We start from the raw sequence: 14,172 nt of genomic DNA, 5'->3' as shown, positions 1-14,172 counted from the left end.
TTAAAACATTTCTAGGATGTGCAGATTTATGTAAAAAATGGTTACCATAGTGGTTATAGCAATACATACTATCATAATTTGTAGAACCTTGCAAATAATCATGTTTTGTAAATTTAGCAGACATTACTAAGTCAGACATCATGTTATTAATGCTTTCGAAGTCCCAATCATCAGCAAATGAGTTTGGTTTTGCAAAGTCACTCAAGGAGATCTTGATTTGGTGTGGGTATTTCAGGATCTCGACCGGACCATAAATTTCATAGTCAGTGTTGTCCCAGGCTACCCCACCAGGTATCGGATTGGCTGTGAAGTTGGCTGAAGAAAGTTCTCTTTTCTCGACGTGTGAAGATGTGTGTGGTTTGAGGACCAAGTTGATGTTCTGACTTGCTGTGTCCATTTTAGCATATTTTCCCTCAATGAAGCGTCCCAAAGTTAATACCATGATGAGCCAAAGTATGAGGATAAATGCACCAAAACCCACCCAAAATTCAATCCATGGAGAAATCAGATATGTTTCTTTCAGTTGGTTCAATAGTTCCTTAGCTTTGTCTTTAAAGGATTTTGATGATGGCTGTGTCTTTGATTCACTGAGGCTTTCAGAGGAATCATCGAAGTTGATGAAGTAGCCGGATGCAGTTCTGTCAATTGTTCCAATTGCTTCAGGATTTTTGTTTCTTGAATTGTCACCTGGTACTTCATTATAGATTGGTGTGTCTCTGCTAAATGTTTTTATTTGGGTTTTCAGAGGTCTGAATTCTATTGCATCGTTGCATAGTCCTTGTTGTTCTTCTGTAGGCGTTTCGAATGTGATGAGCCTCTTTGTTAGGACCTCTGTACTGGTAGCAAACCTTGGTGTTCTGCTACTTATTGGGAGTCCACTTGGCCTACTGTTTGTTATCGGCCACATGTTGTGGTTTTACCAGGTCGATGGATACAACTCGGTTCTCCTTTTTACCAGCAAGTGGCGGTAGTACAACTGATCTTGTCCCGTTGACAGACAAGACAGGAACTGCTTTTCTGTAAGAAGGCCCAAATTCCTTCTTTACCGCGATCTTCTCCCTGACTAGATCCCCGACTTTTGGAATCCAGACAGGTCTTGCTGGGACAGGTGGTGATTCTTCAGTGGTTGTTGGCTGTTGTTTCAACTGTATGTTGCTCAGGTCTTTCCTTGTTTTGTTTAAGTCCTGCAAAATAGCCAAACGGTCTTTGACATCAAAGCTTTTTTCTTTAACCACTGAAGTCTGACTGTCGAGGTCAGAGATAATCATTCTAGTTCCAAATAATAATTCGTACGGACTGAATCCCTTCAGAGAATTTCTTGGCAAGTTATTTAGACTACGTTGGACACTTATTAGATGTTTGACCCACCCAGCTCCCGAACCTAATATCCTTTCCATTATAGATTGCTTTCTGCCTTGGTTTTTTCTTTACACCATCCCGTACCCTCAGGAAGGAAGTGAGAAGATTCCCGCTGGACTGTGCTCATTCGGCCATGTTTCCCCCCAGGCTGGTGGGCTTGAGTGAAAACAATGGTCGAACGTAGCATGCTCTTAGCGTATATACCATTTAGACTCGCAAATCTTTGTATAACAGTCCGGACGTCAGCCGAGTGCTGGTGATCTACATTATAAGTGGAAACTAGCCTGTATATGTTAATCGCAAGTCCTGCTTTTTACTGGTGATATTATCTGCCTTGATACGACGAGGTATTAAACTGTTTCTCTCCCCACTGCGATCTCTGTTGCAGTTTGGGCAGTTTTTTACAAACATGGTGTAATGCAGGCTCATGCCTGGCCACCAGTACCGTGATTGTAATTCTTCCAGAGAATCTTTTAATTTAAGGTGTCTGAGACCCTCGCCCATGTGTGCGTCTGCGATTAACAAGCTTCTCCTGTCCATGTTTGGAATCACTCTATCCCCCACTCCAGGGATTCGAGCAAAAGGGACGGAGTTTGCATCGATTATGTATGTATAATTGAGTGGATAGTTGATCGGTAACGCTGAGCAGTCGCCTTTTGATGACGTTTTCACCGCCAGCATTGTTTCACCGTCAATGTATTTAAATGTACGCTTTTTTCGATCTACGGGAGCCGGTATAGTGGCTGCCGCTGCGGCTGTTTCAGCCAATGAATTCCCTACAACGTGAACGCCATCACGCTGATGACTCAGTGAGTGTGTCACGTGAGTCTTTGGTAGTTCTTTTTGTAAAAGAGCTATTTGTTCCCAGAGCAATTTCTGCTTTATTGGTGCATCTGTGTCATCTTTGTAACCGTTCTGAATCCATGTCTGCAAATCCTTGTTATATGCTTTGACGCAGTAATATGAATCTGACACTATAAGTGTCGGGAATTCGCGATCCGCATTATCTAGCGCCATTTTTAAAGCTAAAATTTCAGTTTGTTGTTCTGAATTACTTTCTACTGAGTGTGTCTTTGTTAATAGAGGTTTTAGTTTACCTCCGCGCCACACTTCTTTTGTAATCTCACATGTGGGGTTGTATGCTTGTTCTCCCCAAACGGAGGGTTGAGCATGTCCGTCTGTATAGATTACACAGGCGTAATGTCGTAGAGGTAGAATGTCGATTGGCAGAGGTATGTTTTGACAAAAGAATCCATTGGAGATGTCCAAGGTTGTTTTGTATTTTTTGCGCACTATGTTATTCATTAGTGCAGCACTGTGTGAGTTTTGCACTGCAAAGGTTTTGCAACATGTGTTAAGGTGTCGGTAATCCAAAACTAGACGATATGAATTGTCTGGTTTGGAGACCGGAAACAAAGGATTGTTCATTTGTGAGGTGCAAATTTCAATCACCCCCTGGTATTCTAGCTGATCTAGTATTTCATTTACCTGTTTTTTAGCTTCTTGCTTAATTGGGTACTGCCTTTGTGCAGTGGGTTGTGTTTTTAACTGGATTTTGTGAGGAGGAGAATCCTCATCCCATCCTACATGATTTTTATATAAAGCAGGTGCTAAGGCCACTGCCCACTTTCTAGCAAGTGTGTATTTTTTATGAATCGGGATTTGATTCGAGAAGGCAGGCATAATTACTTCTTCGCCATGAGGGTACTCCCTGACAAACTCTGGTGGCCAGTCTTTTTCAGCTAGAAGGATATCATAGCCCTTGGAGAGGTTATCCCAAAATAGTCCCCTTATTTTCCTAGTCTTATCTCCCTCTATACGTAATGTTATCTCGTATATCTTGTGGGGTTTGCTAACTCTGGTGTCTGCAGTTTCCACTTGAAGATATTCATTCGTGTCCACTGTCTCCAGATGATTCATAAGGACTTTGCGAGCTATGCTCACTTCTGCTGCGCTGTCTAGCATTGTCTGAGCCCACTCTCCGTTTTTCAGTTGTGTCCTCAGTATTCTCGGCATTGTTAACTACCTTGATACTGGCTACCTTCTTTTTTGGAAATTGTAATTTCTTTTTTTGTTGAGCAGGTTCCTTGTCTTTGGACTTGGCGTGCTCTTCTCTTTGTTCTGATCGTCCTCTTCTTTCCGATTTCTGCGAGGAAGTCTGAAAAGATTGAGAGGGACGTGTATCAATGTCTTGATATCTATCAGGTTTTTTAATATTATCCCTATTTCTAAGGTTATATCTTTTCCCAGAGGGGTCACTCTGGGGTGACCTGTGTCTCTGGTTCGGAGATTTCTCCCTTCGCCTAGGAGACCTTCCTCGGGACTGGAATTTCTTTTCTTTTGGATTGGATTGTTTGTTTCCATCCCAGTTCTTTTTTGGTGAATTATTATTAAAAAATATTTTTTCTGGACTTTCAGTCAGTTGCGGTTTTACTGGTATTCCACCTAAACTGTCTCTACCTAGTTCTTCATAAGATTTTTCTATGATTCTGGCAATTTCAGCTGGTTGGTCTGCTATATCTGTCTCTTTTAACCTCTGGCGGATCGCCACGTTTGCTGCTTCACCTTTTATATTGGCTAGTAATATAGCCGAGACCTGCTTGAAGTCTTTCAGTAATTTCATACCAAGAGTTAAAGCTGGTTCTGGACCGTATTCATCTTGAATTTGTTTTAGCACATCTGGTATTACCGAAATGGATGGAACACCGTGCGTTTTCGTGTAGATTGAAGCAAAGACTGTACCCCAAGTGTCACAGTCCTCTATGTGTGGTGCGATTCCCATTGGGAGACATATAGTCAGAATCCTGTGTTTTTCTAGCGGGGTGGTGTCAGGAAACACCGCCTCTATTTGGGTTATTTTCTGTGCCAACCAGAATGGTATCTGTTCCCGTTTAGCCGGAACTTTACCTAGGCAGGATTGGATGTTCTGTGGTGTGATTTTATTTGTGTTCCCCTGGTAAAGGGGTCAGCTGTGGAAGTTTAATCGCTGGCTGAATTGTTGAAGTCCGCATTACATACTGGACTAATTGTCTATGAATTTTTAGTAATTGTTTTAGCTGTATTAACAGCTCTCCAGTAGACATCCCTTCGATGTCTGGGTGTGGTGTGTATCCGGCTAAGACCGGCCACGTTGCTCCTGGTCTACCTAAAGGACCGAGCCTTGTAATGTGATTGTTATGTATTAGGGCGCCATCAAATAAGAGCAAATGCTCTTGGAATTTGAGTGGTACTTCCACCTCCTCGAAAGGAGTGTAAATGTCGGGTGGAACCTCTATTTTGTAATAGTGGAAGTACTTTGTTACAGCATTTGCTGCTGGAAAATGTATCCATGTATAGTATACCTCTGTCTGCCGATATTCGTGTGCCTCAATTACGAATATGACTGTGCCACCTCTAGGTGTCAGTCCATTTTCTATAAGTTTTAAGGTTATAGATTTCCTTTTGCTGACCGGAATGAGTATTATATCCGCGTCTGCATCCTTTAGTGCAGTATCTGCTGCTGCTATTTCAGCTGCTAATCTAACTGCCTCTCTTTCTTCATCACTTTCTGACATTTTACTGTCAGGATGGTTATTTTGTTTGTTTGCAGATCAGGTTTCTTATGGAACAAAGATTAGATGCACAATACTTTGGAACAGTGTATCCTTCAACGTTGACTAAACCAAGAACCTTACATAGGAGTTCCCTCCTGCGGGGTTTTGGAGGATATTACCTTTCACCCACTCCAGACGTCTTTGGAGTATTTGGGAAAAGGGGTCTGAGTGAGAAAGCACGACTGAGTTACTATAAATGTCTTACGTTAGTTTTATCGCCCTTTCCAAACGCGTTGGGCGCCATGTAGTGTAGTTCCTATCTTCCCAATAGGCTCTGCGCATTGGAATAATACCTACAGCAGTAAAGGCCTAGGCCAGACGTTAACTAGGTCTACTACCGTCGATACTAGACTTAAGTTTTGGGTTTGCCAGCGTAGCTCAGAGTTCGCTAGAAACTTTCTCGAATGTTGAGGAAAGAATTAACTCCCCTGATTAGACAAGAAGGGATTTAGCTTCTGACAACCATAGAACATGACAACTTTGCTCTCCCCTAATCAAGAGTGTATCTCCAGAGTCGTGTGAGCACAAGGCAATTATTTTACTCAGTCAGTACGTGCATTCTTAGTCTCATCAGATTGTAGAGAAAAGGAAGAGACGGGCGTGTTCAATAAAAAGGTGTTATTTATTGATCAGTCTCTTTTCTCGTACAAGAGAAATGGATCGATATTATTGCAATACTTATAGTTAAGTAAAGTGCATACATTAAAAGCAATAGTATAAAATAATACTGTAAAAACATTGATATGGTTTCTGAGCCATATGATGTTTAAAATGATTAAAATATATTTACATACACATATACATTTGACTAAACGTACTCAACTGGTGTTTCTAAATACGCCTACCCCGTGTACCTGACCTAAGTCTAATGCGTGGGCGGGAATAGAAAGTTACAGTTTAAGTTAAGTTTGTTTTTGCCAAGTGAATAACTAAAGAATTCTCTGTGAGGGGTTATTCAGTTCTGTACCTGGAAGTTAGGATGAATGAGGAATGGTATCTCTTTCTCTGCTCTCGATATTCCAGGCTGCCTGCGAGGGCTGCCCGAAAGCGCCGGTGCTGGGTCTCTCGGTAGGAGATAGCAGCGCGTCTCTCAGCGCGTCAGGAAGGCGGGGCTGCTGCCAGCGGGGTCTGCTCTGCTTCTGGGCTTCGGCAAGTATGGCTGCTCCGTCTCGTCACCACGCGTGTGTTTGCATAGGGCAAGATCGGCAATATTTATACCTTAAAGGTGCCGAGATTGACGTAAGGATGGACATAGATGCGTCAATAAAGATGTCATACGACTTGCTCGTTAGCACATTCTTTTACTGAAGTTCTCTGTGAAATCAAAACAATGGCCGCACGGATTTTCCAGGTTGTCATAGGTTTGATTTGTTATGAGAACGTCGTATGCCTTATCAGGGGCGGGAGGAATGTCGCTTGTCTAATTAGATCTCAAGCGTTATGACCTAATCAGATAACACGTTCCTGTGCCGTAGTGTGACTGCGTCAGATAACGGTATCTGCATCATGGGGGCTTTTCTTGCCTCATGGGCTGACTGTTAGTTACTTGATAGTTAGTTTAACCAGAATAGGGTCAGGAATAGGGGGATCGATTCAGAACCTATAGGAATACATGACAATCCAAGCTACATCAATTTCTATGGGGCTGTGTGGGCTGAGTAGTCACCAGAGGGAATGTAGGCACCATGGTGACTTGGTGCAATGTGCACAGTAGTGGTGTCAATAAGTGAAACTTGATTCAGTATAGCCATCATTAAAAAAAAAGGCAAATGCCAAGGCAGATGTGGCCCTTACCTCAAGATACCCACCCCGAGAGGGCAGGCCAGCAAGCTATTTAACTGTGTTGCAATGTGTGGTATGGCACAGAAATTCACCATTGTCACACAGTGGTCCAGTGAACAATGTAGAGATAGCGCCATCTGAAAGGCAACTACAGTGAAACTTGGCCTCAATTCCTAGGAGTAACATATCTCCTACATGTCAATGTTGAACTAAAAGTGAATGAGAATAACATCTGTATGTCAGTCAAAGTTACTCATGTCAATATCAAGCATAAATTACTATTAACATATTCCTGTTTCACTGCTGAGGGAGAAACATCACAACCTGACCAGCAGCCTGTCCTGGATGACCAATCTGTTGACGATGACATCCTGCCCCCATGGCCGATGACACTTTCTAGCTACTCCTGGACTCCATTGGAATACCTTCTCTGGTCCCGGCAAGGGGTGACAGTGTTGCTGGGTCTCCAGAGGAACTGCAGACCAAGGAACATGCCCCATTTGCCAGCCAAAGCCCAACCCTTGACTCCTAGGACCCCCAAGTTGTCTTCCAAAGGTGAGTGGTAGGAGTCTAGTGGCAGCTTGTAGAATGAGGTGTGGACAGGTATGAAGACCATTGTGGGCACCATAGAGGCAGTCCGTAGGAGCCTCAGTCCAAATAAGGGTGCCTCTGAGGCGATCAAAGGCACCTACCCTATGCTCCATAGAATAGCACTGTCCCTGGCTGAGCTTGTTGCTGCCATGAGGCAGATGAAGCAACAACATCCCTGCCAATGTGACACCAGTGAGGCTGCCTCCCAGCTGAGGGACATCCACACCATCCTCCAATCTATGGAATAGAAGCAGGACTCCTACACTGCTACTATGGGTGCCTTCCAATGTGATGTTGGTGCCTAGTTGACAAGCCAACAGGCCCTTGTCAGTGATCTGCTGCCCTCCTTGCTGGCGCAGACAAATGGTTCTGGGACAGGGGTGTCATATCTTCAGCCCCTGATGTGTGTATGCTTCTTGTACAAACACCACCAGTCTCAGGGGAGGCACAACACACATCAGAGCATGAAGATGTGGACTACACCACCCCCCGGCGATGAACTGTTAAGTAACATTTGTCTGTGCCTATATGCCCATTTCTCATTGAAACAGTGTTTAACATCATGCCATCTCCCTTGTCACCTGGTACTGTCCCTTTTTTGTATGCCCACCTGTTAATCTGATCTATTTGCGGACTGTTGATGAGGCCTACCTTCCATAATGGCAAATTGGACCTCGTCCTCACTAGAATACTCCTCACCACAACATGTCACATGGCTGGATTACAAACAATCTTAGGATTGTTGCCGCAAGAACTGCTACTTTGAAATTGACTATTTACACACCTGTAGATAAATGGACTACCATGAACAAGTATGTTGTTTGTCTGTGACAAATAGGACTAATTAGACCATGGTGGATGTGTTAATACAAACCCCACTTTTTAGCATCCCAAGGAAATTATGCCCCAGCCCCTATCACATGCTCTGGGTGGACATGGTCAAGCATCATGTAAATCCACTGCCATGGCGATATGTGGAAAGTCCTATTTATCTATTGAAAATCATGGTGAGAGAATAACCATTAATAAATTACTGGTACACAGTGAAAAAGCCAAACTAATCACTGAAATGCCGACATGCACAAAAAGGGTCCTGTGAGGCATGTGAGCCACTAACACAGTTTCACACAACCACAGATATCTTGCCCAGGGACCATGACAACGTGATCAAGCACATATGTCAGCCTCAACGCTTACATTGAATATATCTCATAAGTGCTATAGTAATGCATGCATTGACAATATGCAGATACCCATGACCAGACTCCTTCAGATTTTGCATGATAGATACCCCACTGTAGGATGTCAAAGCTCAGTGCTACACCATGGATTTCAGTAGTCATTAACTACAATAACTAAGTATTTGTGGCCATGCATCAACTGATAAATGGTGTTGTAAAGCACACTGGGATACATAGGGTCAATGTATTCCTCTGCCCCTGAGCGCACTCACATGCATTGAGTGTGAGTGTAACCACACATGACATCAATAGTACAATATACGCACATAACACATTTTAGGAAACAGGTCACAGACCCTGAACCAAGCTACACATCCCTATGGTAAGAGGGAACGGGAGACTCATTGTTTACTAACTTACCAAGTAGTTGCACAAGGTCACATGCAAGAAGTCCTCCACTTAGCAAGTACTCAATACCAAGGATGCTTGACGTTTCCAGGCAGGTGTGGGCCACATTCATGGCAACTAACCAGCTACCAACAATGACCTACCCCTATAATGGTGCAAGCGTGAGTGCATAAGTGGCAGGCACCAGTGTGTGACCCGGCGCAGCCAGGAAAGGGTACTCTGGAGTCACAGAACCATCCCTACTATACATGCAGCTTCTCTTACGCACACAGTGCTGCAGCAGGAGGCTATCTAGGTTAGGCTGTTAGTCAATTTACACAAAGAGGACCAATGACGGGGCCTAAAGAATAGTGAATAGTCTTTAAGTGACGCAATTTTGAGGTACCCTAACTCTACCCTACACTATCCTAACTTACCCTAAACTATCCAAACTATTTAATACAGACGACAGTTTTAACATCTATCCCTCACCCCGCTTAATACACATACATCAGCACAATGCAGAAGACAACCACATTCTGAACATACAACACCTATACTTTTAAATCAAAATTAATATGTGTATATTTTTTATTTTTTATATTTTTATACTTTTTAATTTTGTTTTATAAAACACACTCAAAACATAAACCCCCACTCACTAAAAAACATGCCCATCTATAAACACACCTAAAACGTACGACCTAGAAAAACATTTAACTCTTACACTAACCTACAACATACCTATCCTAAATCCTATTCTACACTATGTTTAAATTACTATCCCTAACAAACTACATATAAACAACTGGGGAAAGAGAAAATCTCAAGGGAGAATCACATCTGGGCACTAATGTGCTCCATTGCCTCCTGCAATGTGAACATGATGGTCCGCAGACTTCAGAGTTCACCTTCAATGGCTGCCATCCTAAGTTTGAGCTTCTGTAGGCCCTTTAGCGACTGTGCCTCAAATATTGAGCCTAATGGAGGGTTGTGTCCATGGCCTGTGTTGCTTGCACTGACTGAGCAGAGGATGGTCCTGGAGTAGCCTGTGGTAGTCCCATCAGTTGTTGTGCACCCTCCTGATGTGCTTTGGCCTTTGAAGGTCCCTGTTTATCCCTCCTTCTTGTGTTCCAGGTACCGGCTGCCTTTCCTTCTTCATACAATATAGCAATCTTCTTGAATGACTTTGTCATGTGCCGAATGTGGTGGTGGTGCTCCAATTTCATGTGGTGTTGCTTTTCTTCTTTTGCTATCATGTTGTCTGGAGAGGTACTATGTATCAGTTAAAGGTGAAATTGTACATGTCTGCAATAATAGGCTTACATTTGTTGAGCTTCACATGTGGCATGTCAGCCCAAAACCACATATTGGGAAAGAGATACTTTTTTCACTTACCTGACTGCCGTGAGGGAAACGGCCACAACTCCGGTCCACTGCACCTCCTTTTGCCCGCCGTGAGGGGAACGGCTTGCTTCACTATGCTCTCGCGCCCCACCAGCATCACCGTCGCCACTGGGACTCCATTTACCAGGGGTCCCGGCGGCCGTGGCGCGAGAGTGACGCCACCAAAGCGCCCGGAGGCGCGCTAAAAGGCAGGAGCGCCGAGCGCTCATTGAAGAACGCTATTTTTTCACTTACCTGACTGCCGTGAGGGAAACGGCCACAACTCCGGTCCACTGCACCTCCTTTTGCCCGCCGTGAGGGGAATGGCTTGCTTCACTCTGCTCTCGCGCCCCACCAGCATCACCGTCGCCACTGGGACTCCATTTCCCAGGGGTCCCGGCGGCCGTGGCGCGAGAGTGACGCCACCAAAGCACCCAGAGGCGCGCTAAAAGGCAGGAGCGCCGAGCGCTCATTGAAGAACGCTATTTTTTCACTTACCTGACTGCCGTGAGGGAAACGGCCACAACTCCGGTCCACTGCACCTCCTTTTGCCCGCCGTGAGGGGAACGGCTTGCTGCACTCTGCTCTCGCGCCCCACCAGCATCACCGTCGCCACTGGGACTCCATTTCCCAGGGGTCCCGGCGGCCGTGGCACGAGAGTGACGCCACCAAAGCGCCCGGAGGCGCGCTAAAAGGCAGGAGCGCCGAGCGCTCATTGAAGAACGCTTTTTTTCACTTACCTGACTGCCGTGAGGGAAACGGCCACAACTCCGGTCCACTGCACCTCCTTTTGCCCGCCGTGAGGGGAACGGCTTGCTGCACTCTGCTCTCGCGCCCCACCAGCATCACCGTCGCCACTGGGACTCCATTTCCCAGGGGTCCCGGCGGCCGTGGCACGAGAGTGACGCCACCAAAGCGCCCGGAGGCGCGCTAAAAGGCAGGAGCGCCGAGCGCTCATTGAAGAACGCTATTTTTTCACTTACCTGACTGCCGTGAGGGAAACGGCCACAACTCCGGTCCACTGCACCTCCTTTTGCCCGCCGTGAGGGGAACGGCTTGCTGCACTCTGCTCTCGCGCCCCACCAGCATCACCGTCGCCACTGGGACTCCATTTCCCAGGGGTCCCGGCGGCCGTGGCGCGAGAGTGACGCCACCAAAGCGCCCGGAGGCGCGCTAAAAGGCAGGAACGCCTCTCGCCCCCGCGAGTCGCGCGCGGGAGCGCCCGGACGAAGCCCGGACAAAGGGCAGACAGTCTTAGACAGTCCGAGACAGGCAGAGACTGGACTGGGCCATATCCCCTGTTCTCCAAACAAGGTATTTACATACTAATTTGTTACTGCACTTGGAAAGTTTAAACAGACCCATACATTTGTCTTTCCTCCTAATTGTATGTCCCTGTAGCATTTGTGACCTGATAATTCCTCTCAAGTTCTTTTTATTCATTGAAAGCTAATCATGCCCAAAAAAGGAGTGGCAATTCCTACCAAAACAATGGATAATTATCTGGTTCAAGTAGTGTCAAAAATAAATTGCAACAGGAGACAGTCACTGGGACTTAGTCAATCTCCTGACCTACAGCTCTTGAGCCCAACCCCACTATCCATACAGGTGGAAACTTCATTGCTGCAAATTTCCTTTGATCAGACAGCTAATAACAACTCCCACATTTGTGATAAGGATGATCAAAGTAATTCTCTGGCAGCTAACTTGGTAAACCCCATCGTCCACGATTCTGAGAAAAACATTAGTTCTGAACGTGAGATGGTGGCTCAATCTACAGACGGTGACCTTTCTACCTCTTCCGAAGAGGAAACTCGACCAGTCAGAACCACCAGAAGAACCCAGCCAAAAAGATCAGGCCTGCGATCTGGCCCAAAGAAAAAAAGGGCAACCCCTCCTGGGAAAACCAGGGCTAGAAGTACGGAGAATGGGGTTGATAGGATCAAATGTTCCTTGGACGACGATTTGCTCCTCAAGCTAGTTGATATGATGGATTCTAAAATTAAATCCATCATTAAGCCACTGGTCGCTAAGATAGACAAACTAACTACTGAAATAAAAAAAATGGCCACAATACAGGCTAAAGCTGTGGATGAGGCTGATAAGTTGTCTACATTAGTGACAAAAGTAGCCCAGGTAACTGAAGAAAATCCTGGGAGAACAACTATGGAGGGGGGCGACTCCATCCCATGTAACCAACAGGGTCAGGTACCAACAAGTTCTAACAATCAACTAGATGCAAATGATGGTGGTTTGACAATACCAAATATCACGCCTGTATTATGCTCGGACAAAGATTCTCTTCAATTTATAGAAGAAGCTTCTCCTGTGGTACTAGTGCTGGCCAATGTTCCACCCTTGGCGTCTGACCAAGTGGAAACTTCTGCTTCATTGACTAGCAAGGCGCTGCATTGGCTGACAGGGAATATGCTGATGGCGCCTGGAGGGAAACAGCAACTTGCAGGAGAAATCAAGACAGCTAAGAGGGTTACTTGGATAGGGAATAGACCAGAAAGGTTTAAAGGAGACTGTGTAACGGTCACCTTTTCACATCCGGCCGTCTTACCTAATGTGTTGACTAATGTTCTTCCGCCACAAAGAAGAAGTGGAACAGTTGTCCCTCTCACTCTAAAAATCTTTTATGGCGAACAACAAAATGTAACTTATCCAAAAACTCCAGGCCCAATATGGGATACTGCAAGAAATGGACGAGGAGTAATGGGTTCAGTTAACGAATGGGCTTGGCCTGTAGGAAATAGATATGAGACTTTATCAGGGCTTAATGAGTGTGATTGACTCAGAAGGAGAAATAGTATTGTAAACTATATTATACCATGTGGAATTCAAGCGGGAGTTGTACTACCTGAGTTAGATATTTTGAAAAACGATAGCTCCTTATTGGAGATAAATTTTATTAGCCAACAAAGTATTTCTGAGAGTTCACATGGAAATAGTGTTTCTTATTGTTGTCCAACTGCCTCTAATAATAATATTAATAAGAATGATAAAACATGTTCTAATTTGGTGGCAAATGAGAATTCTGCAAATGCAAATACCTCATCCCAAATTCATATGTCTGACCAAATTACCGGCATAGTAGCACCCAATGTTAATGTCGCTGCTGTTTTTACCCTAGTGTCATGGAATATAGCAGGCCTGGAAAGTAAAACTTCATCTCTTGACTGGCTAGCTTTCCTGGATACAAAGGATATTATCCTACTCCAGGAAACTTGGCAGGAAACCCCAGAACCAAAGCAAGGCTATTTACATTTTTACATCTCGGCTACTCCGAGTTTACGGGGTAGGTCAAAGGGGGGACTGGTGACATGGGTTAAACAAAATAGTGGGTACTCTGCTTTCCAGTTGGTGACAAACACCCCTGATATTTTGTTAGTAAAACTTCAGCAACATCAGTGTAAAGATCTTTATGTCTTTAACATCTATTCAAGGGGCTTACCAGGTGGGAAAGCCACTGAGGCAATTGAACAATTAGATATGCTTTTAAAACAATATTGTTTGAATGGCAACGTTATTGTTGCAGGTGATTTTAATTGTTGCTTCGAACCCCTAGATCATTATGATGTAGACCTTACGATGGAAGAAGATTGTATTTGGAAAATCCCTCAGCTGTCTTTATTACCTATAAAAAAATGGTCAGAGGCCGCATTGCAAATAAAAATTCTGTGTGTGGAGCATGGGCTTCGTGCCACCAATGGAAGAACTGGCTCAGATACACTGGGTGCCCCTACCTTCAATAATGGTATATCACACAGTCGTATTGACTATATCCTTATTAACAAGGAGAATTGGATTAGTGTCATCGACATGTGGATAGAGCAGCGGGCCGAAAGTGATCATGATCCATTAGTTTTGACACTTAGGTTGTTTGATCT

This window comes from Lissotriton helveticus, chromosome 9 (genome assembly GCF_964261635.1).
Source record: "Lissotriton helveticus chromosome 9, aLisHel1.1, whole genome shotgun sequence".
Lineage (NCBI taxonomy): Eukaryota > Metazoa > Chordata > Amphibia > Caudata > Salamandridae > Lissotriton > Lissotriton helveticus.
This window is presented reverse-complemented; position numbering follows the sequence as displayed.